Genomic DNA, 26,827 nt, shown 5'->3' with positions numbered 1-26,827 from the left:
CCGAGAGGAGAATGGAGGAGAAGGGATTGCAGCGTGACCATCCCCCCGGGGGGGTGATTTCTTCCTTTCTGTCTCTATGTCTCTCTCTGTCTGTCTGGCAGGAGCATGTGCCCTATAGCGAAAAACCTCTCAAAAAAAAAACAAAAAAACAAAAAAAACAGAAAATAAAAACAAGAATATATGGTAAAATTCTTTTGAAAAAGGCAATGTAATACACTGTAAAGTTACATGCAATCCAATGTAATATAAACAAGATTATGTTGATAATAAAAAATTAATTTAAAAAAGAATATATGGTAAATTCAAATAATTGTTTGCAAATATCTGCTAATGAATAATACAGTGGATATTTATAGGATTTAAATACTTTATATTTGCACAAGCTGTGTATATTGTCCACCTGAGAATTTTTCTGGTCCACACCTGTCTTTACCACTAACAGCTATAACACTTCTGAGCTGATTCTACCTCAGATGACACTAAACTCCTGTTTTCTCAACTTCAACAAATTCTTCCTATCATTGATTTATGTAAACAACTTATGCAGGCTAATTCTTTAGTCACTTCAAAATTATCATCAGCTCTTGAATAAACAACAACTGAGCTATATAGGTAGCGCCTATTCCTTTTTTTTTTCTATTTTAAATTTTTTTCTATTAATTCATTAAGAGACAAGGAAAACCACCTCACACCATTCACCTTGCTTTTTAAATTGCCTGTCGATGTTGCTCTCAATGTCCTCAACTCCTTAAGCAGTCCTCACTGAAAGGCTGTGAAATTCTTAAACAAGTTATTTATTTCTGCACGCCATGCTTTGGTTGCCAAATAAAACACAGTTTAATTAACTCACCACCTGTAAATGACTCTCTTTGTTTGCCTAATAAATGAGACCTTCAGCAGCTTACTTTACCTGCAGCCTCATTTTCATTTTTCTGGAGAATTTTTGGCATGATGAGATCATTTGTTTTCAGTTTTCTCATTTTTGCTTTCCTGTGCTTTGGCCATACGATAATATGTACTTTTTCTGGTTACGTTGGTGTATGGTGTATTCTTTTTATTTTTTGTTAGCGCTGCTGTTTGATCGCACCATCAACAAAATGCCTTGCTGTTTTCTTCTCACCCCCAATATTCTATTTCCCACTGTGATTTTAAAAGCATGACATTCAAAATACACTTTTTTCTCTCTTTTTTTTTTCATATTTTGATATAATGGGCACATATTGGTAATAAGAAATAAAAACAAGGAGCCAGCAGATGGCATGGAGGCTAAGGTGGCTGTACCCTGCACGACCAGTTGCACCAGTCGCTCTCAGACCAGGAGGCTCGCAAATCACACTGGGCGTAAAGGGAGACACATCTAACCATCTACCACAGCCTCCCTCTCTGCTGCTCCTGCTCTTCCCTTGTCTTGCGTCGTCCTGCATTTATCCGTTTCTGTAGGACTGCGCCTTTTAAGTACTTGGGGGGTTTATCTTGCCATCCTCCCCTCCCAGTTCTCTGCACCCACCTGTCCTACTGCAGTTCCTTCCGTGTTCTGTGACTTTAAGGGGAGGGGGGGAAAGGGCTCTTGGATATTATGTTTGTTTTTTTTCTCCTCCGCAGTAGGACTTGATAGTTTCAATTCTGAAAGAACTAAAAGATAAATAAACTGGGAGGGTTTTGTTGTTGTTGTTGTTGTTGTTAAAAAAAGAAAAAGAAAAAAGAAAATCACATTGGGTGTGTGTATGTGCGTGCCCAGGGACCCAAGAGAAGAACAGGAAGTGAAGGGATTGCAGTATAGCCACCCCCCACCCCAGCAGGTGCTGTCTCACTTTCCTTCTCTCTCTCTCTCTCTCTCTGGCGAGTGCACACACCCTCTAGCGAAACTGAAAAAAGCAAACGACGTAAAAAGTAAAAGCAAATATCAATAGAAGGTGGTGTGACGATGCACACTAAGGTCAACCCTGTCCCCTTAGACTCAGGGCAGCGATCTATGGGTGCTGAGCCGCAGCGTGAGAGGCAGGAGGCCCTGAGAGCCCCCAGGCCTGTGGTGGTGCCGACGCAGCCAGATCCTAACAGTAATAAATGAAACCGTATTTATGGAACTGAGGTTGGAATTCATATCATTTTCATGTCAAGAAATATTCTGGGTTTTTTTTTTTGTTGTTGTTGTTGTTCTTTTCATTTTTTTAAAAATAGTCACAAGCCATTTTTCGCTCATGGGTTGTAAGAAACGCCTTGTTGGTCCCTCCCTTATGTCCCTCACTAGTTTCTCCAGTGCCAAGAAACACGGGCTCTTCCCTGGAGCCTCTGCTTCCGCGTCAGCTCTGCCCAGCCTTCCCACGCCGGCCTTTTCTTGTCCTCCACGTACCTCCAGCTTTATGTCTTAATCTGTAGTCAAGTTATTTTTCTTCATTGTACTTCTGTGCTATGTGTTTTTCTGTTTTAAATGTATCACAACTTTTCTGATGACCCAGTATTGTAAGTCCACTTGGGGAGTTTGTCTTTGATTGTTCTTTTGTTTTGTTCAGTGGTGTGTTCTCAGTGCTTGGCCTATGGTAGGTACTCTGTACATATTAGTGTAATGAATGAATGAGCTTTCTCATAAAATGCATCTTACTGAAATTAACTGGTTATTCAGTATAGGTTGATTTGTTTCCAAAGAGTTACTTTATTTATTTTTATTATTATTTATGATTTGTTTAATTTGACCAGAGAGAGAGAAAGAGAAAGTGAGAAAGCAAGCCATGAGGTCCAGGACTTGAACCGCAGTTGGCCACGTGAGAGTCCAGCACCTCAACCACCATGCCACCTGCCGGCCCTGGCAGGTTGCTTTTTTTTTATTTGTTTGTCTGTTTATTTTTAATTTTGAGTGTAGCTCAGTCTAGAATGGACCAGTTGTGGTTCAAGGTTGATAGCTGAAAACCTTTATGTTGGATGAAAGAGTTGATGGTTAATTTACATGACCTTTGAATTATCTTCAAGAGATTCAAGGGGCAAAATTAGTCTGTGAGCCAAATTATAGATACACTATAATTCCCAGTACACTAATTACCAGTACATTAATTCAAAAATAATTACATTAATGTTGCATTTTAGTAGTTATACGGGCCCAGGCTTCTAGCGTGGCAGTGAATCCTTCTGAACAGGGGACCAGAACTTACATGGCCAGCTGCAGGTCATACTCTGGCCCTGGCAGCTTGAAAAACACGCCCGACACCTGGGCACGTGCACCCCAGAACCTAATGGGATGGTAAAATGAAAGAAAAGGGATTGTGGTGTGACCACACCCCGTTGTGGGTGTCTCTCACTCTTTCTCATACGCGTGCCCTCTGGTCTAGCAATTAAAAAAAAAAAAGAAAGAAAGAAAAAAATTCGTGCAAATACACTATTTTTAAATTAATTAATTTATTATCGTCATAATCTTGTTTATATTACATTGAATCACCTTTAACTTTACAATGTATTACATTTCTTTTTCCAGAAGAATTCCATCCTCAGTCGATACAGAGACATTAAAATCCCCATTTTATCATCCAATAGCTTTTCATTATTTTTCCAGATCATTATTATTATTATTATTATTATTCCAATTCTTTTTTTTCTGGAGAGGTTTTTTTGCTACAGGGCATGCGCACTTGCCAGAAAGACAGAGACAGAGAGACAGAAAAGCAAGCACCCCCCGAGGGAATAGCCATACCACAATCCCTTCTTCTCTATTCTCCTCTTGGGATCTTGGGCACGCATGCACATGCGCCTGGCGTGAGTTTAAGCCACCGGGTCCGGGACTTGAACTGCAGTCTAGTACATGTGAGTCCAGCAACATAGCCATTATGCTAATTGCTGGTCCCTCCAATTATTTTTTCAAACAGTCAATCACTATTTCTCATTTTGCTTATAAAAAGACTACCCAACAAATACACTATTAATAACAAACAAATCTTAGTTCTATTGCTGTAGCACCTGGACATCCTTTGAAATGAACTCTTCTGTCCCTTTCTGTTTTATTATGTGTGACTGTAATAAACAGTAAACCAAACTTTGCTTTGTGGCAACACCTGCTTCAATATAGTATAACTCTTTCTTGTCTTAAGACCGTAAGCTTCTGTTGGAATTGATTTTCACTAAAATTTTTCAAAATTTCATACATTTTGATGAAACTTTGATTAAAACATTTCATTGAATTCAACCGAAATAGTATTTCTTTTTTCACTATGTTGTTATATGCAGACTAAATAGGAAAATAACAGAGAATTGATCTTTGTTGCGATTTTGCCCTGTGTGTGCGACCATGTTTCACATCACTTTTTATCTGGATAAACTCTTTCATTTGAGATTAATTTTGGAAAAGAAGCTTTTTCCCCCCAACTAACGTATTTTCCTTTATTGTTCAATGTATTTGTTACATCGATTTCACATATATTACTATTTAATTAGGAAGATAAAATATATGACATTTTAAATACCATGTTAACTTATGGAAAAGAAAACTGTTGTTGGCTTTTCTTTCATAAAGAAAACTATCTTTAAAAACATTTTACTTTGATTATCAGTTATTTTAAAGAATTATTTTATTTAACTTTATTCATTTATTTACTTACTTATTTTAATTTGACCAGAGAGGGACAGAGTGACACAGAGAGAGAGAAAATGAGAAAGCAAGCTACCAGGTCTGGGACTTGAACCACGGTTGGCCATGTGGAGTCCAGCGCCCTTAACCACCACACTTTCTGCCAGCCCCTATCAGTTGTTTTTTTTTTTAATCTCCCTTTCTCAATTGTCTATCTTTTTTCATGATGAAATACTTTGCAAAAATATTAAATAATAAAAGCAAATAATACCAATCAATACACTTTAAACTTGAAATGCATGTAGAGTTTGCATATGAATATATTCCTTGGGCTTTTGAATTGTTCATTGATGTCTCTTGGTACCAGAGTGAGATTTCTTACTTCACAGTTACCAGGTCTAACTTAGAGTAATAAATATTATTTGTATTAGTATAATGCAGTGCCGTGAATTAAACTTGATCTAATAGTTTAAAATGAAACAGTGTCAGGAAATGCTTTTTTCCATGAATAAAGCTTGTATAGTATCATCTAGTGTGTAATTAGATAAAATTGATATTAACCTTTGTTCACGAGAGGGAGTACTAGCCTAATGCCTCACTTAACTCTGTACTTTCAGAATGATTTGCTTGATCTGATAAATTATGCAGTCTTGCATTGTGACCCTTATAACCCTTTAGAGTTTACTTAAATTGACTCTTTGATATTTGCCACACTAGAGCATGACTGTAATAACTCCTTTAGTCTGAAATGGATTCTTCCCATTGTGCATGTAAAGAAGAGTTTAGAGTCACTGATTCATGGGATGTGATGTTCTCAGAGTTGTGTTTGAACTTTAGTATTGAAGACCTAGGATTTTTAAATCTTTTTGCTGCCAAGGGAAAAAGAAAATAGACAAAATGAAGGCCTGTTTGTAAATTTATTCCTGTTTTAAGTGTGTAAACGATGTTAGATACTGTCAGGATGTATTCAGAAGAGTCATGATGTCTGTATTTTGTGGAATAAATTGATTTCTATGTTGCTATGGGTAATTGTATATTTATAACTGATGCCTAGAATATGATGCCAGAAAAGAAAGTTAGAATTTGAGAAGAGGTGAAAATTAGTTAAATACCCATTACATCAAGAAATAATTGATTAAAAACCGGTGGTAGAATTTCAGGGCTGGCCCTCTGGTGTGGTAGTAACTCGCTGCTCTAAAAAAGCCAGATGCCATATGGCTGACCATGCAGTCCAAGTCCTGGACCCAGCAGTTTGAAAATCATGCCAGGCAGATGTGCATATGTCAAGAAGTGTGTCCAAATTCCAAGAGGAGACTGGAGGAGAAAGGATTGCTATGTGACTATCCTCTTTGGGGAGTAATTTCTTACTTTCCATCACTTTCTCATTCTTCCTCTGACAAATGCACTCACCCTATAGCAAAAACGTAAACAAACAAAAAATGCAGAGATAAGAATGAAAGCCTGGTGGAGAGAAGCGAGTGGAGGGCCTTGTGTGCATTAGAGGTAGAGGGAGGGCCTAATGATGGTGACATGGCAGTATAGAAGAAAGAACAAGTTAGGAATGGAAGGGAGGACACCTTAAAGTAATGTGTCTGCGGGTTATCAAAACGGAAATGCCACTAGGCAGCTAGAAAATACAGTCTTGGGAGCAAGACAGGGGCGAAGGGTGCTAGTGCTCTTGTCACACAGGTGACAGCTTCAGTCAGAGACTCAAGATCTTCCTGGTCTGAAGGAACAGGCTTACAGTAGAACCAAAGGGTAGAACTTTTAGGGACAAATAGAGAAGACAAGACTCAACAAAGAAAAATGAGGAAGAAAAACAGGAAGAACTGTATTCTGGAATCTGAACAACCTTAAGAATTAGGTGCTTGGGGTTGCATCCCAGGCCTGGAGGCTTGCGCTCTCTCTCTCTCTCTGTCCCTCTCTGGTCAAATTAAAATAAATAAAGTTATACAAAATAATTTTTTAAAAAAATAATTAGGTGCTTGTATTATTGCAATTATGTTCATCTTATGCGTAAGGCACCTGGAGTATAGAGATGTTAAGTGCCTCGTCCAGGATCACAATGGCAGACCCAGCGCTTGAAAACATCTGACTCTATATGCTATTCTTTTATCTGCTCAACTATAGCAAGTAAATATATATATATGTATGTATATGTGTGTGTGTGTCTAGATCAAAAAGAGATCTTGGCTGAGAATATGAATTTCCGTGTTGGCCTGCATATGGACGATTACAACCATGAGCTTGGGTGAGATCCTAGAAAGTGAAAATACAAGTTGAGAAAAAGAATGGCCTAGAATCCAGCTCCGACATTTAGTGGCCAAAATTGTTAGCTATGAAAAGCATAGAGCTTATATAGTTTTGAGGGGGAAAGGCACAAAAATGCAATTGTAGAATAGTTGGATAGGACCAGGAATTGGCATAATGGCTATGTCGCCGGACTCTCATGTGGTCGACTGTGGTTCAAGTCCTGGACCCGGTGGCTTAAACTCACTCTGGGCGCATGTGCGTGCGTGCCCAAGATCCCAGGAGGAGAATGGAGGAGAAGGGATTGTGGCATGGCCATCCCTTGGGGAGATGATAGCCATGATACGGGAAGTCTAGATTGCCAAGATCAGAATTACCAAATGGGAGCTGATGCCTACACTGAGAGGTAGTCGATGGGTGAGAGTTGCTAGCAGACAGCCTGGGTACAGTTGAACCGTAGGGGAGGGAGGAAGGGAGATGGCTGGAGGGGGAGGAGACAGGGAGAAAGCAGGAGAGGAGAGAGCATGGAGCGTCAGGGAGTTATGTGGCTGAAGAATGCAGCTGGGGACCCAGAACTCATAGACTTTTTTCGTTCTTTATCTTATTTGACTCAACTCATTTGGTTCTTTCTGCTGCTCTTCTGTTCTGGTAGCTCTCTTCCTCATCAGTTTATTCAACAAATGGTCATTGAGTGCCCACTCTGACAGGGCCTTTTGCCAGATGACAGTGTAATAGAGATGGATGAGAGGCTGGAAGGTGGCACAGTGGTTAAGGTGCAGGACTCTCACATGGCTGACCATGGTTCAAGTCCCAGATCTGAAGGCTTGCTTTCTCACTTTCTCTTTCTCTCTCTGTCTCTCTGGTCAATTTAAAAATAATAATAGCAAATAAAATAAATAATTCTTAAAAAAAAAAAAAAGATATACAAGATGAGCATGGTTTCTGAGTCCCTGGATCTTACCTTTTCCTAACTTCATTTTTTTACAGTCATCCCTGAAAATTTCTGTTGCTGATATTTTTCTTTATAAAAATTTGTTCTTTTGCAATTGTTATCACCATTAGCGCTTTAGTGATGGCTTATTTGCCAATCAGTAGCTCAGATCAACATCTCTGGTCTCCATTTTTCTTCTAAGCCCACATCTCTATTTTCCAGCACGTTCTGGATAATTCCATAGAAGTTCTGACCCTTCAAACTCAACATATTCCAAATTAAACTCATCTTTTGCAAACCTCTCCTCCTTCCTGTATTTTCTGTTTTATTTGTTTGTTCGTTTGCTAAAGGACACAGTGTTGAGATCTAAGCTTAAAGCCTTGGATTCATTTTCAACTTTCCTGTCTTTTATGTCTGTCATCTTGTAAATTGGGCAAAGATTAATTAAAGACCAGTATTGCTCACTGATAATGCCAGTTGGGAATTAAACATTCTCATCCATTTTTGGTGGAAAAGTAAATTGGTGGTTCATTTTGAGAACGTAAGTAGGTAATACCTGTTGAAATTAAATGCAGTTTGCTCTCATCTTTATGACATCTTTACATGTGCTATGCATCCGGAGAGTCTTGGTGCTTTGCTATGAAACAAGGAATTCATCTTTCCTTTGAAACCTACCCTGTTCCCAGATTAGATATCCTAACCCTCAGTTGTCTTGGAAATTGCCCCAATACATGTTCTCACTCTAAGAAACGCGAACCCTTTTAAAGTATTACTAATAAAAATGTTAAGAATGGTAAAAATAGCAGCAACAACTTCGTTTAGAGATCCCTTTTTAAGCCTTGTTAATTGCCTTATAAGACTGATAGTATTATCTCCTGGATTTGCTTATCATTTTAAAGATAGAGAGCAGGAGTAGGCTCATCGCTGTGAGGTCTCTATGCCAAGTGTTAAAGTTGGCCACTGTTTCTAGGAGAAATGAAAGAATGAAATAAAGCAGAAGAAAATATTTGATAAACAACGATCTTATTTAACTGTATCAAAACTCCTTATTCTCTTTGAAGATTATTAATATTTTTTTATCCAAAAGGAACAAAACATATTGAAACATTAGGCTATAAAGCTCCTTCAGTTGTTTTTATTGTAATTAAGGGTACTCATTTAAGAGTTTTTAATGGGAAATTTTGATAGTTTTTAGAAACAAAATAGCATAATGAAGGACATATTTCCAAACATCTGTTTCCATAGTATGTTTTTCAAAAAAAGCCACCTTTATGTTTAAAGTACATATTAGATGTGTTTATTTTCAAATAGATGTTATGTTGCATGTTGTATAATGACAGACTGCCACAGAAGGATTCTGCAAATTTAATGTGATTGTCATTTTTTTTTTTTTTTTTTTTCAGAAAGCCCAGTTCTAACATACTATTCAACCATTACCAGGCAGGTTTTGATCCATTTTCATCTTACTGCAAAGTCTTATAAATACTTTATTATTTAAAATGATCATTTGTAAACCTGCTCACCTAAGCATAAATATAGTATGTATCATATATTTTTATGCTCAAATTTTACCCTACATGTGACCTGATTACTGACATCGAGATGGAATAATAATGTCAGAATTATACTATGTATTAAACATTAGTAATGTTTCATTTTTTTGGCCTTTTTTCCCGTAAGCAAATATAAATAGAAGTTGCGCTCTTCTCCTTCATCCTCCAAATGAATTACCTGTGTGTCCCCTGGCTACACATAGCCCGCTTTGGAAAGCCTGCTGCAAGGGTTGGGGTGCTGTTGAAGTATTTGGAATAAATTGTTGATGTCAACAGATGCATGTTTTTTAAATTAGATCATTCTGGCAGCTCTTTTTTTTTTTTTTAAATATAGAAGAGAAAGGAGTTATTTTTGCAATTTGGATTTTTTTATATACTTTTTTTAAAAAAAGATCGATCACATAAGTGTTGGACCAGTTTCTTTTTTTCTTTTTTTTTTTTTTTTAGAGGTTTTTGCTATAGGGCGCGTGCGCTCACCAGACAGAGAGACAGAGAGATAGAAAGCGAGAAATAACCCCCCAGAGGGGATGGCCACGCCGCAATCCCTTCTCCTCCATTCTCCTCTTGGGATCTTGGGCACACATGCACACACGCTCGGCGTGAGTTTTAAGCCACCGGGTCTGGGACGCAAACCGCAGTCGACTACGTGGGAGTCCAGCGACATAGCCATTACGCTAACTGCTGGTCCCGACCTGTTTCATTTATACTTCCATTCTCAATGTTTTAAAATTGGCAGAATGTAGTTGGGAAGGGGCAGTACCGGCATGTTTTCCTTGCCTCTTTCCCCCTGATGTTGGCTGACGGTTGAACTCCTAAGATGTTGAGTGGAATGCCTTCCAAGTATGTATGCTTGATACATGTCATCCATTAGGTATTTCGTGTTAATTAGCCAGCACGCTTTGAGTTTACAAAATGAGATTAAGAACAGCTGAACAAAGAAATCAAGAAAGCAGGTACATATTTTTGAAAGAATTCTTTTATTGCTCTGTGATCGATTTGCTAGAAGTAACAGGTTCAAGGAAGAAGCAGTCCCGATGATTACAGGTACTTTGGGTCTTTTTTTTTTTTTTTTTTGAACTTTAGTACTTCACCATGAGCATTATAAATGACTCTTTTTCCTTAGAAACTGACTTGCTTTAAAATGATGTATGAAATAATATGTGTTTTGCATGTCCTGTTGTAATGATAAAGGTCATATGGTATCATTTACATAATCTCTAGCCAGAAATGAACTCAGTAATATCCTTGGTATAACATATACATTATCCAAGGTTTAAAACTCTCATTATTCATGAAAGTTAATTTTACAGTGGGTGTGAATGATCTATCTTATGGCTGGTTTTTTTGATCATTCTATAAAATAATATGGAGCAAAGCCTGCTCAAATAACAGGAAAACCAGTAAAGGGTGATGCATTCGCCTGACTCTCCGTATGCCCGATTGGATCTTGATTGATGGCAATCATTTGTCTTTGTCAAAAAAAGGAGAAAAATTCAGACATTGAAATAGGAGTGCTATCAAACTTTCTACAATGGCAGAAAGATTCTATTAATGTGGCCTTAGAGTATTAACGGTCTCTGTTGGGAAATGATAAAGAATGTTAATTTTTTTCCTTGAGCATATTTAAGCGTAAAATGCATTATTTTGTCTACTGTTGGGATTAAAAGAATACTTTTGATTTATGGCATACTGGAATTGATGAAAGCAAAAAATGGGGGGAGAGCTTAAAATAGTGAAAAAGGAAATAGATCTTAATCCTTTTTATTATTATTTTTCTCAATGAAATAATAAAAATTTAGTATAGTGTCATAAAATCTTTACTACTGCATTCCAGCCCATATTGAACCTTGAAAGGTTGACTTCAAAGAGAGTTAAAATAGAAAAGGAAACATATTTTTAACTGAATGTCTTATTCTTTGGAATTCTCTTTTCTTCACAAATATTAGGGCAAGAAGACATTCCAGACAACTTTATCATTTTCGAATCTGTAAAGGGATCTTGTTATGATTTGGAAATATAAAGTGAATGTTAGACCTGTAATATATTAAAACTGTTAAGTAGCATTATGCATTAAGAACAATCCTGACTTTTTGTAATTTCTTGCAATAAGAAATATATTTTATTATGTAAATATTTAATATATCTTATGTGGGCTGGATATACTTTCTATTTAATTTTGGAGACTTGCTATCTTTTCGATTACAGTGTTTGGGATTGTTAATTTGGCCTTAAAGTCACTTTTGAAAATCGTTCAAAATGGAAATGACGTTCTGTAGAAAATATTTTAGCAATTACCTTTTTGTTTATATTAGTAATGATTTAACATTTATATTGTGAAAATTGAGGTAGGTTAAGGCTAGTTATATGTCCTTTAGTGTAGAATTTTATTTGTCAAAATACCTTGAGCTATTGTATTGACGTTTAGTTATTCATATCCCTAGTGATTAATTATCTGTATACAGTCAGACTTGCATTTTCTGTTCAATAGGAATGGGATTAGTAATGCCAAGCAGCCCAAAATGATTTGTATCTAACTTTCAAACATTAATTTTCTTTCAAATTTGTTTAAGGTTAATGTGAGATGAACATAAATTTACATTTTCTTTTTTCAAAATTATATGATTTAAATATTTGTATTAATAATTATGTTCAGATAAATCAGATTGCTCTTTAGAGTTATTTCATTAATTATTATTTTTTGTCTGGCATTTTTAATTTACCTTTTTTAATTAATTTATTTTACATTCATTCACTGAGCATCATCACATCATACAAAATGTGATTTCCCATCCACAATAGCATCTTAATCATACATGTTATTATTGACAAATAATTTTCCATTTATTGTTTTACTTATATATATGTATAAATATTTCCCCCCTATTTCTCACCGTCTGCCATTAGAAAATACCCTCCTCCCACACTGTCTGTAGTGTCTACAGTTGCTTTCCTCTCCCCCCCATATTTATTGATTCACAAAATATCTTAATCTAACCACTTTCAATAACAAATACAGCTGATACACACATATCTGTGAACACATTTCTGACTTTAGGTATGAAGCTCTGAGTAGAATAAATATACTATAAAGTAGCACCTCGCTGATGCTATATAGTTTACTGTGGTCATTAAATAGGTTTCTTTTTTAACATATTGTTTTAATTTCAAGAAAAGCACTTTTAGCTTTAATAAATTAAAATTTTTAAAAATGCTAAGAGAGCTTTGCTTAAAACATAAAGCCAGGAAACAGGTTAGGATTCTGTTCAAATAGTAGGTGCATGAACCTATTGACTGCTCAAGACAAGACAAAAAATCCTTAAATCTGGAAAACAAAGCATAGAAAAAAATCAGTAATGCTTAGTCAAAAGTCATAAGATTCTCTTTCACCAGTTCAGTCTCATGTATTTCATCTATCTTACATTGTGGTTCGATCTTCCCGATTAAATTCTGGAACATAACATTCAACTCCAGACTTGTCCCTACCATTAAGTTGGCCATTTTCTTGGTTGTTTTTAACTCTTATTTCTGTGTGTCTATATTTAGTTTTCCTGGCATAGCACTCCTTTCAAAACTTTTTAAGATCTGGTCTGGTGTTGGTAAATTCTTTCGGGTTTTGTTTATCTGAGAATATTCTTGTCTTTTCTTCCCATATAAAGGATAATCTTACTGGGTACAGTATTCTTGGTTGAAATTGTTTTTCACTTAACACTTTGAATATACTTCCTCATTCTTTCCTTGCTTGTGTTGTTCCTGATGGGAGGTCTGCTGTTAGCATGATGGGATATCCTTTGTAGGTAACTTGACGTTTCTCTCTCGCCAATCTTAGTATCTTTGTCTGTGGTTTTGATCAACCTGGCTATAATGTGTCTTGGAGAAGATCTTCTTAGGTTGATTCTATTCAGGGTCCTTTGTATTTCCTAGGACTGGATCTTTGAATGCCTCTCTAGGTTTGGAAAGTTTCTTCCAGGATTTCATGAAATAGATTATCAATGCCCTTATTAGTCTCTTTACCTTCTGGTATACCAGTTATCCAGATGTTTGGACATTTAGTGGTATCTGGTATTTCTCATATATTATTCTTTTCTGGGGGGCTATTTTCTCAGTCTTTGTGTGGATTTTTCCAGGCCATTGATTCTATCTTCTACAGCTGAGATTCAGCCGTCGGTATGATCTAGTCTACTTTTAATACTTTCAAGGGAGGTTTTGAATTCCTGTATTGTGGTCTTCATCTCCAGTAGTTCCATTTGATTCTTTTTTATGACATGTATTTCCTCTCTCAGATAGTGCAAGAACTTCCTCACATCCTGGAAATTGTTGGCTCTTTCTTTTTTTCCTGTGTCTTCTCGAGTTCATTGTCTCTCTCTTCTTGAATCTCCGTTAGCTTTGTCACTATAAATATTCTAAATTCTTTATCTGACATTTCCATGAGTTCTGTTATACTGTCTATGAAAAAGGAGGAATTATTCTTTTCCTTTGGAGGAGAGGTATTTTCTTGCTTTCTCATATTTCTTGTGCCCCTGAAGTGATTTCTGGTCATCAGATGGGTTGTACGTTTCTTCCTAATTCTCAAAGTTCAATCTGAGTGTTCAGAGGCATGCAGGAGGAGGTGATCTGCAATCTCTCTTCTGTTCCATTTTTCACTCTCTGTGCATCAGATTCAGTGGGAATTGAGGAATACTCTGACCCAATCTAGAAATGGATCTAGAGGGAGAAGTTGCAGCAGAAAGTCTTCATTTTTAGTCCCTGAAAGCATTATTTCATAGCTGAAGTTCACTAGCCATCTCAGAATGAGCCTTGGTTTGTGCCTCTCCAATCTAGAAATGGATCTGGAGGGAGAAGTCTCAGCAGAAAGTCTTCAATTTTAGTCTCTAAGACTAAATATTCCACAGCTGAAGTTCTTTTATTATTATTAAATTTGCTATATGGATGTGCGTTCATCAGAGAGAAAGAGAGAGAGAGAGAGCGAGACAGAGAAGCAATCTGTCAGGTCCAGGACTCAAACTGTGGTCAGCCATAGGCTAGTCCAGCCCCTTAAGCACCATGCTACTTGCTGGCCAACAGGTTACTTTTTAAAGTTCTTCCTTATGTTTATTTATAGTAGTAACAAAATAAGTATTTATTTATATTTTTTATTTTTTCACATTTAATTATTGTACATCTTTACAGCATACAGTATTGGTTCTCAAAGTATAGATGCATTACATAGATTACCTTTTTTTTAGTTTGAAATTATGATTTGTGGTTTACAAATAATCATTGAAGGGACCAGCAGTTAGTGTAATGGCTATGTCGCTGGACTCCCACGTAGTTGACCGTGGTTCGCGTCCCAGACCTGGTGGCTTAAACTCACGCCAGGCGCATGTGCGTGCATGCCCAAGATCCCGAGAGGAGAATGAAGGAGAAAGGTTTGCGGCGTGGCCATCCCCCACCCCGGGGGGTGATTTCTTGCTTTCTGTCTCTCTGTCTCTCTCTATCTGGCTAGCACATGCGCTCTATAGCAAAAAACAAAAAAAAAAAAAAAAAAAAAAAAAAAAAAGACAAATAATCATTGAACAGCTTCATGGGAGTAGAGTTTTTCAAAACATACATGTAGTATATAATAGTCAAATCAAGGACATGGATATATTCTTTGTCTTCAACTTTGAGTGTTACATTATATCGTACATACTTGATAATGGTTTTTTTGGGGGGAAGAATCTTTTGAATTGTTGATGGTTGTGGTATACAGTTCAATACTCTTTTTTTAAATGTGTTCTTATATTCATCGTTCATTTACTCCTCAATTCCACCATCCCACCCTGATTATGTATTTTGAATTAATGATATAAAATTTTCCATCATGTGCATAGGTTTAGAAGAAATGAACTAACCTTTTGTAAGCCAAAATTGTTGTAGTTACAATCTTATTTAAAAAGAATGTAGTATTTTGGAACCCGCAGATGGCCTAATGCTTACATTGCTGGACTTCCACATAGCTGACCATGGTTTGAGTCCCAGACCTAATGGCTTAAAACTCACACAGGGCGCATGTATGCGCGTGCCTGAATTCCCCATAGGAGAATGGTGGAGAAGGGACTGTGACGTGGCTATCCCCCTTGGGGGGTGATTTCTGTCTCTCTGGTGAGTGCATGCATCCTATAGCAAAAATCTCTCTTTAAAAAAGAAAAGAAGAATCTAGCATTTCATTTTGTTTTTCTATTTGAATCAAATGTAAATAAATTAATCTCAAATCATATGAACCTTAAATGTTTTGAGACTCTGACTTGAGATTTTCATGCTCTTCTAATGGAAATCCTATTTTACTAAGAGGAAGGCATTTAAATCTTATCTGATAGGGGGCAATGAAATTTTCAAAGTAGCTTTATGGGTTGTTTCTTACACTTCTTTATTCACATGTGTATTTAATTTCTAAAGTCTAGTGCCATTGAAGATGGCCGTGGGATGTCATGTTTTGTAAAGTCAGAACCAGAATCTGAATACCTTTTTTCCTTGTCTAGTGCTGTTTCCGCACACTCGCCTTCATAGTACTATCACAAGGATACAGTTAAGCTTGGGGGGAAAAAGAGTACCATTAGGGGGTGGGATGGTGGGGCAGTGGTACCGTGTGACACTCTGGGAGGCTTAGTCACGTGAGAGGAGTCTGGGTTCACATCCAGAGACCTCCCTGAATACTCTGGGCATGAATGTGCCGGGTGAGGCTGTGCAGAGTGCACCATCAACACCCTGCTGGAAATGCTGTGTCTCCGTCTCTCTTGGAAGACATAAAACTTTTAAAAAAAAAAAAAAAAAAAAGGGACCAGCAGTTAGCGTAATGGCTATGTCACTGGACTCCCATGTAGTCGACCACGGTTCACGTCCCGGACCCAGTGGCTTAAAACTCACGCCTGGTGCGTGTGCGGGCATGCCCAAGATTCCGAGAGGAGAATGGAGGAGAAGGGATTGTGGCGTGGCCATGCCCCCTGGCGGGTGATTTCTCGCTTTCTGTTTCTCTGTCTCTCTCTGTCTGTCTGGTGAGCGCATGCGCCCTATGCAAAAACCTCTCAAAAAAAAAAAAAGCCAGAAGGCATGTGTGTACTCTGAGAGAGACAGAGAAAGAAAGAGAAACTAAGAAAGCACCCCCCTGTGGAAAGTAGTCACACCATAATACCTTCTCCCCCATTTCTCCATCCTTTGGGAATTTGAGGCAGGCACACATATGCTCTGTGTGTTCCTAAGCCACCAGGTCCGGGATTTGAACCTTGTGGTCAATCACGTGAGATCCAGCCTCCTCACCACCAAGCCATGTGCAGGCCCAAATAAATTTTAAAGAACTGGTTTTTAAAATGTGTGTGCAGAAGCACAACCTATGATACATTAAAGATTGTTAAGGAATAAAGAAAAAAAATAAGAAGTTCAAAGTTTTTAGGACAGAACTTGTAAAAGTTTAAATACTTCATCCAGGGTCAGCTCTGTGGAGCTGCTCCTCAAGAGAAGCCAGATCCTACATAGAGACCAGGGTTCCCATTCCCAGCCTGGCCCCGCCTGAACAAAACCAGGCATGTGTGTGAGCGTTCAGGACCTAGTGGGTGGAGGGACTAGAGAAAGGGGATCTCAGTGTGACCAGACCTGTGTAGGCCACACCTGTGTCCGTCTGTGTGTATGTCCGTCTGTCTGTCTCACTATCACTCTCAGGTGTGTATTCATGGATGCTATCATGAATAAAGAAAAAGGGTTTTTTAAGTTAGTTTAAGGGATAGAGAAGATCAGATATTAAAAAGAGCATTTGAATCATCATCACTTTTTTAAGTGAGATTTTGGCTGCAGGGAGTATGCACTCAGCGGGGAGACAGAGAGACAGAAAATCAGAACTCACCCCTGGGGGAGGTGGTCTTACTGCAATTCTTTACTCCTCCATTCTCCTCTTGGGATTTTGGGCAGGCAGGCACATGTATTTGGTGTGAGTTTTAAGCCACGGGGCCTGGGACTCAAACCATGGCCAATTACGTGGGAGTCCAGTATTTTGTTGATCATTAATTAAATGCAAACTTGATGCTAGGCATTGTGCTAAAAGTTTGTAGTTCTTATTATGGGGAGGGGGCAAATTGGAACCTTAATGATGTTACACATGTACAAGTCAATCTCATTTTACTTTTTTGGGGGGGGGTGGGAAGGGAGAGGTTTTTCTGCTATAGGGCACATGTGCTTACGAGAGAGAGACAGAGAGAAGATAGAAAGTGAGAAATCACCCCCCAGGAGGCATGACCATGGCACAATCCCTTCTCCTCCATTCTCCTCTTGGGATTTTGGGCTTACACACACATGTGCCTGGTGTGAGTTTTAAACTGTCGGGTCCGGGACTGGAACTGTGGTCAACTACGTGGGAGTCCAATGAAATAGTCATTATGACATCTGCTGTTCCCCACATCCTACTTTCATAATCTTACCTGTGGAGTAATAAAATTAGATGTGAATCTACATAATAACAGACTGATGATAAGAGTTGAAAACTAAGGAATAAGAAATACAAACACATCCAACTATATAGGTATGCCTTTGTGTGCCAAACTTATAAAAATACCTTCTACTTAGGCATATTCATTACAAACCCTCATTTTAGGATTTTTGAGGACTCAGTAACTGTTTTCTATGCCATTTGGAGTTAAGCAGGTGTTAAGCTTTGCTATATCTGATAAAAGTCTATTTCATTTCCCCCCTGAGAATGATTCACATCTTCATGGAGAGGGGAAAAAAAAGAAGCCACATCAGCTTCCAATTGTCAAAATTTAGTTTTTAAAAACTGAAGTCTTTTTCCCAGTGGGTTTCCAGATCGGAGAACATATGGACTCTATCTTCAGAGTAAAATACTTTCCTTTTCCTTTCGAATTACTTTTAAGACTTCATCTTGATACGAGAAGTGTAAAATGAAACCAGAAGGTATTTAAAACATCATGTACAACTCTGTGATTTTTTTTTTAATTTTCTTTTTCAACTCGGATTGATAATAACCTGATAGAACTTAGAAATAATACTGTCTCTTTTTAAATGTAAAACAGTTTTTTCATCTATGATTGCATTAATTATTTTTTCCAGGTGATGAAAATGGGGTTATTCTTGATTTTGATCTGTATCTAATATGATTATTTTGTTTACTTTCGTGAATTTGAAGTAGACATTTAATTGTGCTTCGGTTGAGACTGTCAGCTTGGGATGCATATCATGTTAGCTGTGAATTTTCTATGTAATTGATATAAAGAGTTTTTTTTTTTAAAGAGATTTTTGCTGTAGAGTAAGTGCACTCACCAGAGATAGAGAGAGAGAGAGAGAGAGAGAGACAGAAAGGAGAAATCGACCCCCCCCCCAGGGGGGATGGCCATACAACACAGGCTCTTCTCTTCCATTCTCCTCTTGGGATTTTGGGCAAGCATGCACATGCACCCGGTGTGAGTTTCAAGCTGCTGGGCCTGGAACTCTAACTGTAGTCGACCATGTGGGAGTCCAGTGCCTTAACTACTACTCCACCTGCCAGCCCCTAAAGAGTATTTTTGACACTTCTGTGACCACAGAACACACACTGACAGAACAGGATGTTTACCTGCCATGTCCGCAGCCAAACTAAAAAGCCGAACAGCAGAAATCAGAAGCTTCATCCCCGTAGGTCATTGCTGTTCAAGATCAGGCCTGAAATATTGGTCTGCTGTTTAGGAGATGCAACCAATTTCTTTTATATGAGCTATTATTAAGTTAGGGGGTTATAGTTTTACCTTTTTCCCCCTCATTAAACACTTTGCAAAGATTAGGAGTGAGAGAGAGGAGCTACCACGCAGATACCTTGATTGGAGGGACTCTCCCGAGCCCTTTTAGAATGTTTCTGCATTTCATTTCTATTTTTGCTAGCCTGCAGAATCCTCTTTTACTAAACAAATGGCTTTTTTTCTGTGGCAGCAGCTGCTCTGGGAGTAGATGGTTGTTTAGGTAGACAATAGTATAAGTGACAGGAGACTTGGGTCTTCATTTGCTTTTTCCCCTGTGTTATTTCCATAGTTCAGCGTGGATGACTGAGTGAGCGAAGCAAGTACAGTTTTAGGGCCGGCAGGTGGCATGGTGGTAAAAGGTGCTGGACTCCCACATGGCTGATCACGGTTTGAGTCTCAGACCTGGAAGCTGGCTTTCTCGCTTTCCCGTTCTCTCTTTCTCTCTGGTCAAATTAATAATAATAATAGCAAATGGAATTAAATAAATAAACATTTTTTACAAAGCAAGTAAAATTTTAGCTGTGGCAGTTGCGGCAGCTGACAATAGAAGTGTCAAGTCACAGACAGAAGCGCCCAGCACCCAAAGGTGCATTAGCATGTGAGCATTCTGATCGACCACAAGACCAGAGTCAAGGACTGCGGCGGAGAACACGCGGTAGGCAGCGTGGCCTTGCAACTTGTGTGGTTTCCGCGTGCCCGGATTAAATCATGCGGAAGCTCTGCACTGACTGTGTTTCATTATTTACATTTATTTGAGAGGTCAGTCCACGGCACAGTGGTTACAGTGGCTGGATCCCACATGGCTGGCTACGTAGTGTGAGTCCTTGACCTGGCAACTTGAAAAACAGGCCAGGCCTGGGAACCCAAGATCCCTAGAAGAAAATGGAGGAGAAGGGATTGTGGAGTAACCACTCCCCCTGAGGACGGCTTTCTCTCTCCCTTGAGCTCTGTCTGTCATCCTCCTCTCTCTCTGGTGAATGCATGTACCTTATAGGAAATTATATATTTATTCATATATATATTGATTCTTTGTGGATTTTTTTGAGAACATTCCTATTTTAGTTACTGAAGTTAATATAGATGGTAATGTAGCTAGTGAGAGCCTTTTTCCCATCAAGGAATATTTTTCAGGACCCATTTTCTCTTAGTCTTTATCTTCTTGTTTAAAGTTGCACATTGATTCTTTAGTGTCCGTATTTGAAGTATAGGCCTTAGTTGACAGACTTCCTAACAAAATACGCTAGATTTCTTACCTCTGTGGGTCAAGGTATCAAACGTGGATGAGGCTTTCAAAGTCTCTGTGATTTTGACTTTCTGTCTTTTCAGGTTGTGCTTGTTTATATAGAGGTATTCTGGTGTGTCAAAGTCTGTAGGCTCTCTGTACTGTAAAGTTCTATGGCATATGTATAATGTCATTTGGTTGGACTATATGTATAATGTCATTTGGTTGGGCTGTTTTTATTCTTTTTTTTTTTTTTAAGAGATTTATTTTCCTATAGGGCATGTGCGTTCGCTAGAAAGAGAGAGATGGAGAGACAAAAAGTGAGAAATCACCCCCAGGGGAGATGGCCACACTGCAATACCTTCTCCATTCTCCTCTCGGGATCTTGGGCATGCATGCACATGCGTCCAGCATGAGTTTAAGCCACCGGGTCCGGGACTTGAAACACAGGCGACTACATGGGAGTCCAGCGACATAGCCATTATGTTTACTGCTGATCCCTCCATTCAGATGTTTTTACCCCAGATGTTTATAACTTACTAAATCAGGTCTAGAATAAGAATGAAGTGCAGTGGTGGGAAGGGGAAGAGTGTCTCACTGTATGATAGCTAAGGTCCCCTGGTTCAGTTCCCCGCCCTTCTCCCATGGCACACACCTGTGGTCCTAGCTAGTGGAAGGCTGGGGCAGGAGGGTTCTAACATGAGATCCTGTCGAAAATATTAGTTTCAGGGCCAATAGGTGGTCTGGTGATTGAGACACTGGATTCCCACCTGGCTGACCTCGATTTGAATCTGGGACCTGGCAGCTTGCTTTCTCTTCCTCTCTCGCTCTGGCGAACTCATGTGCCCTATGTCAACATTTTTAGAAATAATAAGTAATTCTTTAAAAAAAAAAAAAAAAAAAAAACCTCTCTTTCTCTCTTCCCCCCTTCCCTCTCCCCTCTTCTCCTGCTGTATTTCTCCTGTGAACACTCTCTCTCTCTCTCTCACTTAAAGGAATTCTATAAGTGTGTGTGTGTGTGTGTGTGTTTCTGTGTACTCACAAGTACATATATACACGGCTCCTTTGCTACTCTTGAACAGCTGAAAGCTTTCTTCCTTTCTTCCTACTTACTGAGTTTCTCTTTTCTTATTCTCTCTAGAACTCCGCTCACTCAGGCTTTTGCTCTCTCGAGGGCAGCCAAGATAGTTATCCTGCTAGATCCGACACTCAGTGCTCAGCCTTCAGCCGACCTGGCTCACTGCTGTCCTCCTCACTGCTGATTACTGCTTTCTAGAAACACTTTCTCGCTTGGTTTCTGGGCCAGCAGATTCTGGTTTTCCTCCCTTCCCCTCCCCCCCGCCTCTCTTCCCGAATTCCTCCTGGTTCCTCTTCATCTTTCACCCCTCTAATGCATGGGATGACTAAAGTCTTGTTCTTTGCATTTTTTCCTTTTGAAATTTTTTCCTTGGTTTTATGCATGATCTTGAAGACCTCAGCCAGTCCACACCTATATTACATCAACCCCGTCCATCAGTGACTTCCAAAATATAAGTCCTGTCAGGTTGTTTTCCTTATGTGTGCATTTTAAAGTTGTTTTTTTTTTTTTAGAGAGAATTTTTGCCATAGGGCATGTGCGCTTGCCAGAGAGACAAGAGAGCGAGAAATCGACATGTGTATGTATATTCAGCTGTCTTCTCACTCTCTCTGCTTGACTATCTGGATTGGTTTAGGCAGTACAAGTGACTTTAAGGGATTAACTTCAAAACTTCAGTCAGTGATTGGCCAAAGAGAACTTTATTTCTTTTTTATACAAATTATAGAACATGTTTCTGAGAGATGATTTCCTCCCTGTTGGGGCTCCACAATCTTCAACTCTTGGCCTATGAAACTGCCATATTCATCTGCATTAAGTCCGAGAGGGGGACGGAGCATGGGCTGGTACGTGGAGAACTGCTTTATAGACCTGGCTTCCACATGACTCCCTTCTGCTTACTTCTCGTTGTTAGATGTCAGGCACGTGATTACATTTAAAAAGGAATCTAGGGGCCAGCAGGTGGTGTGGTAGTGAAGGGCACTGGATTCCCACATGACCAACTGTGGTTTGACCTGGTGGCTTGCTTTCTTACTTTCCATTTCTCGCTCTCTCTGTCTCTGGTCAAATGAAAAAATAAGAACAACAAATGGGAAGAAATAAATAAATCTTTTTAAAAAAATGGAGTCAGTGGGGCTGGCAGGTGGCATGGTGGCTAAGGTGCTGGACTGCCATATGGCTGACTGAGGTTTGAGTCCTGGATCTGGTGGCTTACTTTCTCACTCTTATGTGTTCTCTCTCTCTCTTTCTCTAACTAAAAAATAATATTGATGATGGTAAATAAAATTAAATAATCTTAAGAAAAAAATTTTTTTAAATGCAGTCAAGTTGTATGCTTCGGAAGAAGAGGAAAAGGAGTTCAGTGAATAGTTAGTTAACCCTTTTCTGCTACGGATTGCTAAAGGGCACCTTAAATAAAAATGTCTAAAACTAGATTTTAGGCTTTCTCTATTAAAACTTAAACTGGCATTTTCTTCCATCTTGGGGGGTGTGAATTCCATTTTTGTACTTTCCCAGATCAGAAGCATCGCCTCCTGTCTTTACATACCCCTTCATGGTTAGCGTGTCCTTCTGCCTCAGCCTTGAAGACATATCCCCCGTTAGTGACTCTGCTCCACTCTGCTGGTTGCCGCTGTTCCCAGACATCATCTTTCCTGGATTATGCAAGCGTTTATAAACTGGACTTACTGTTTTTAACAATATCCACAAGCCAGGCTGTTGGAGCAACCAGAGTGGTCACGTTAAAATAAGTCAAATCGTGTCATTTTTCTGCTTAAAAATTATGTCTCATCCCACAGAGAATAAAAGCCAAATTCTTTTTTCTTTTTCTTTTCCTTTTTATTTTTCTTTTTTTTTCTTTTTTTTTTTTTTTTAAACAATTTCCTATAGGGCATGTGTGCTCATTGGAGAGGGCCAGACAGAGAGAGAGGTGAGAAAGCCCCCTCCGAGGAGGTGACCCCACCACAATCCCTTCTCCTCCAGTCTTCTCTCAGGATCACATCTGACATGTTTTCAAGCCACTGGGTCCAGGGACTCGAACCATGTAGTCGGCCATGTGGGATTGAGCCACCTTAACTACCATGCCACCAGCTGGCTCAAAAGTTGAACTCTTATTGTGACCTGTGAGATTTTACATGGTTTGGCCCTCTTAGAAATTACTTTATCTGTACTTACTCTTATCTTCTTAAAGATTCAAAATGACCTCCTTCTGGTCCCATGGTCTCACCAAGGGTGTCTGCCTCAGGGCCTCTGCGTTGCTATTGTTTCTGCTGAAATTCGTTCCCCTTCGATATCTTCATAACTGATGACTTGATCTCCCTGGGGTCTCTGCTCAGATGTCCCCTTCTCAGAGAATCCGTCTGTATCGGCTTATTTTTTAGAGCAGCATAGCCCACACTCCCTGCCTGGCACTTTCCACTCCTCCCTCTCTATTTTCCCTATGGTGCGTGTGTCACTTGTGGCGGATGCGGCCAGCTGAGAGATTCACCATAGCTTCACGTCTCTCTGCACAGTGTAGAGTCACTGTTGAGAAATGGCCACCCACCCAGGACCCGGGACCACACTTCCCACAGGGTGTTATGTGACTTGGTAGGACCCGGGGCGTTTGAGGACGGGATTTGTGCATCGTTGTGAGGCTGAAGGGATGCAGCATCTACTGGACCCTTTCCCACAGCCCCTTCTCACCACTCCTCTCAGCTTCGGGATCTCGTCTCTCTGCTAGAGTTGTAGTATTTCGCTTCATGTACCATGTGAGTAACTTCACCCTTCGCGTGCTTGGGGACACATTTTATTGTGGACCACTCGCTTTGTCTCTTCGAATCTTTTTTTTCAGAGCTCTGATTTATTTATATTTATTGTCCACCTTGTATCACAGGGAATTTGGGACAAAGTCCAATAATAACCTAATAGAATAAATCAGAGAAATATGAAAATTTAAAGTTAATGTTTATAGCTTTCACTATATCTTTTTTTTTTTTTTTTTTTAATTTGCTAGAGCGTATTTGCTTCCCAGAGAGACAGAGAGAGAGAAGGAAAGTGAGAAGGCACCCCCAATGGAGGATGATCACATCACAGTCTTTTCTCCAGCATTTTTCCTTTGGGGATTTTGGGCACACACACACATGCACCAAGCATGCGTTTCAAGCTATTGGCTCTGGGGCTCAGTCCTGCGTTTGACCATGTGGGATCCAGCTGCTTTAACCACCACACTACCTGCTGGCCCTATTCTCATTATATACTGTTAAAATTCTCCCAATAACTTCTTACCTGAGTCTTCATTTTAAATATGACTGCCCCCTAACCTAACTTGTGAACATTTCCCAGAATTACGGTTCTGTAGTAATACCTGCTTAGAACTCTTGGGTATCACCCCTTCACTGCAGGGCGAAACCCGGGGTCCTAGCATGACTCGGGCCATGCCAGGAGTTTCCGTGAGCTGGGAGGAGAGAGCAGAACTGTTGGCGTGGGCACAGCCGGTTACAGCAGCAATCCGGCAAGGACAGAGTAGGCTTTCATCACTGACTGGGATGGCATAAGCAGGACTCCAGAGCCGGAGGAAGGGGCTGACTCCCCCTGTCCCATTTCCCCCACAGAATGGTGGCCCTGTTGAGCCCTGGCTGTTGTTTCCCTGAGGGAGCCTGAAGGAAAGCTCAGACCGTTTCACGGAACTAGAGGCAGAAGAAGGGCTGGGGGAGGGGACAGGGCTGGTGGTGAATCTTGAACTAGACTGAATCAGGATCAGTTTTCAAGGTTTTCCCTTCCTCCAGTAAGGAACCCGGGGGAGAGGTGCATGAAGGGTTGCAGTACTCAGCACTTCAAAGAGGCTTAGGCTTGAACTCAGGACTGAGCCCTTAGGACCAGTATGTAACAGTGCACAGAGCAGGAGGAGCCAGAGGGGCCTGGCTGGTGACCTGGGCTCCCTCCAGGGACTGCCAGACACACTTTCACTGCCTGCTGAGGGGGCTTTCCCCATGAGCCCTGCCATACAAAGGCCTTGCAGTTATCTCTGGTCAGGCCTGCAGTTGGTTAGGTAGGTTTTTTTTTTTTTTTTTTGGAGAGGTTTTCGCTATAGGGAGAGACATCACCCCCCCTCCTGGGGATGGCCACGCCGCAATCCCTTCTCCTCCATTCTCCTCTCAGGATCTTGGGCACACACGCAGACGCGCCCGGTGTGAGTTTAACCCACCAGGTCCAAGACTTGAACTGCATTCGACTACATGGGAGTCCAGCAACATAGCCATTACGCTAACTGCTGGCCCCAAGTCAGGTAGGTTTTTAACCAGGAGCCAGGCTCCTGCCAGGATTCCTCAGATCTGGCTCCTGCCTGCCTCCGTAGCCCCTTGCTTGGCCACTTCCTACCCTATACTTGCCAGAAATTCTGTAGACCCTTAACTTCAGCTTACACTCAGTTGTTTTGTACTTCTTTGGCTTGGCTGATACTGTTCCCTCAGAAAGGATGCTTTTCCTTTCCTTAACATCTGTCAACTGTCCGACTCAGTCTGTGGGTTACTGCTAAGAAGCCTTCCTTTCCTGCGGCTCTCTTTCTCATGGTGTAATTGTCTCTTCAAGTGCCGTCTTCCTTCCGTGGTCTGCCAGGTCCTCGAGGACAGTGACTCTGTAGCACCAAGTGCTCTCTCAACAGTTGCTGTCATCTCCTCCAAAACTTCTAGGACTTTCAATTCCGAAGCAATTCTTCACGTCCTGAAAGTGACTTCCTTTCCTCTCTCTCTGCCGTATTTCATTTTTTTCTTATTCTCAATGACCCTCCTGAAAGTGATTTCCTTTCCTCTCTCTCTTTGTCGTATTTCATTTTTTTCTTATTCTCAATGACCAGTTCTGTATTGCTTTCATTTTATTCCAGTCCCAGTTCCTGGCAGAACTCCTTATGCCTCGTCCGTGCTCAGTAAGGGCCAATTACATGAAGGAGTGGATAAGACCTAAGATTTCTAGTTCCTCACCCTGTTCCTCCATAGTATGGCACCAACCTGTCTTTCTTTCTTTTTAAAAGAAAAAAATTATTTATTTTATTTATTCATTCATTTATTTTAATTTCACCAGTAAGAGACATAGAGAGAGAGAGTGAAAGTGAGAAAGCAAGCCACCAGGTTTGGGACGAGAACTGTGGTCGGCCATGTGGGAGTGTCCAGTGCCTTAACCACCACACCACCTGCTGGTCTCCCTGTCTTTCCTATTGCACTTCTTTCTGGAACAATTAGAGAAGACTGTGTCCAGTTGTCCAGCCTCTACTTTCACTGGTGCTGTCTGAAAAACCTGCAGTTCCATCCTCTTCTCTATGTTACCACTTGAAACTTCCTGACTACCTTTTAAAGAATCTTCGCACAGAAATCTCTTGCTCCGTTAATCCTTTCCTGGTCCCTTTAAAACCTTCGTGATCTCGGCTTTCCTTGAATTCTCTAGACCTAGGTTTTTGCTTTTCTTATAACCTGGATTTTATGCCACGTAACTTTTGTTTGCTTATTTCCTTCTGTTTAGGGGGTTGGAAGTGCCATGAGGCTGGA

Source organism: Tupaia chinensis, unplaced genomic scaffold (genome assembly GCF_000334495.1).
Source record: "Tupaia chinensis unplaced genomic scaffold, TupChi_1.0 Scaffold000521_1, whole genome shotgun sequence".
NCBI classification, from domain to species: domain Eukaryota; kingdom Metazoa; phylum Chordata; class Mammalia; order Scandentia; family Tupaiidae; genus Tupaia; species Tupaia belangeri.
This window is presented reverse-complemented; position numbering follows the sequence as displayed.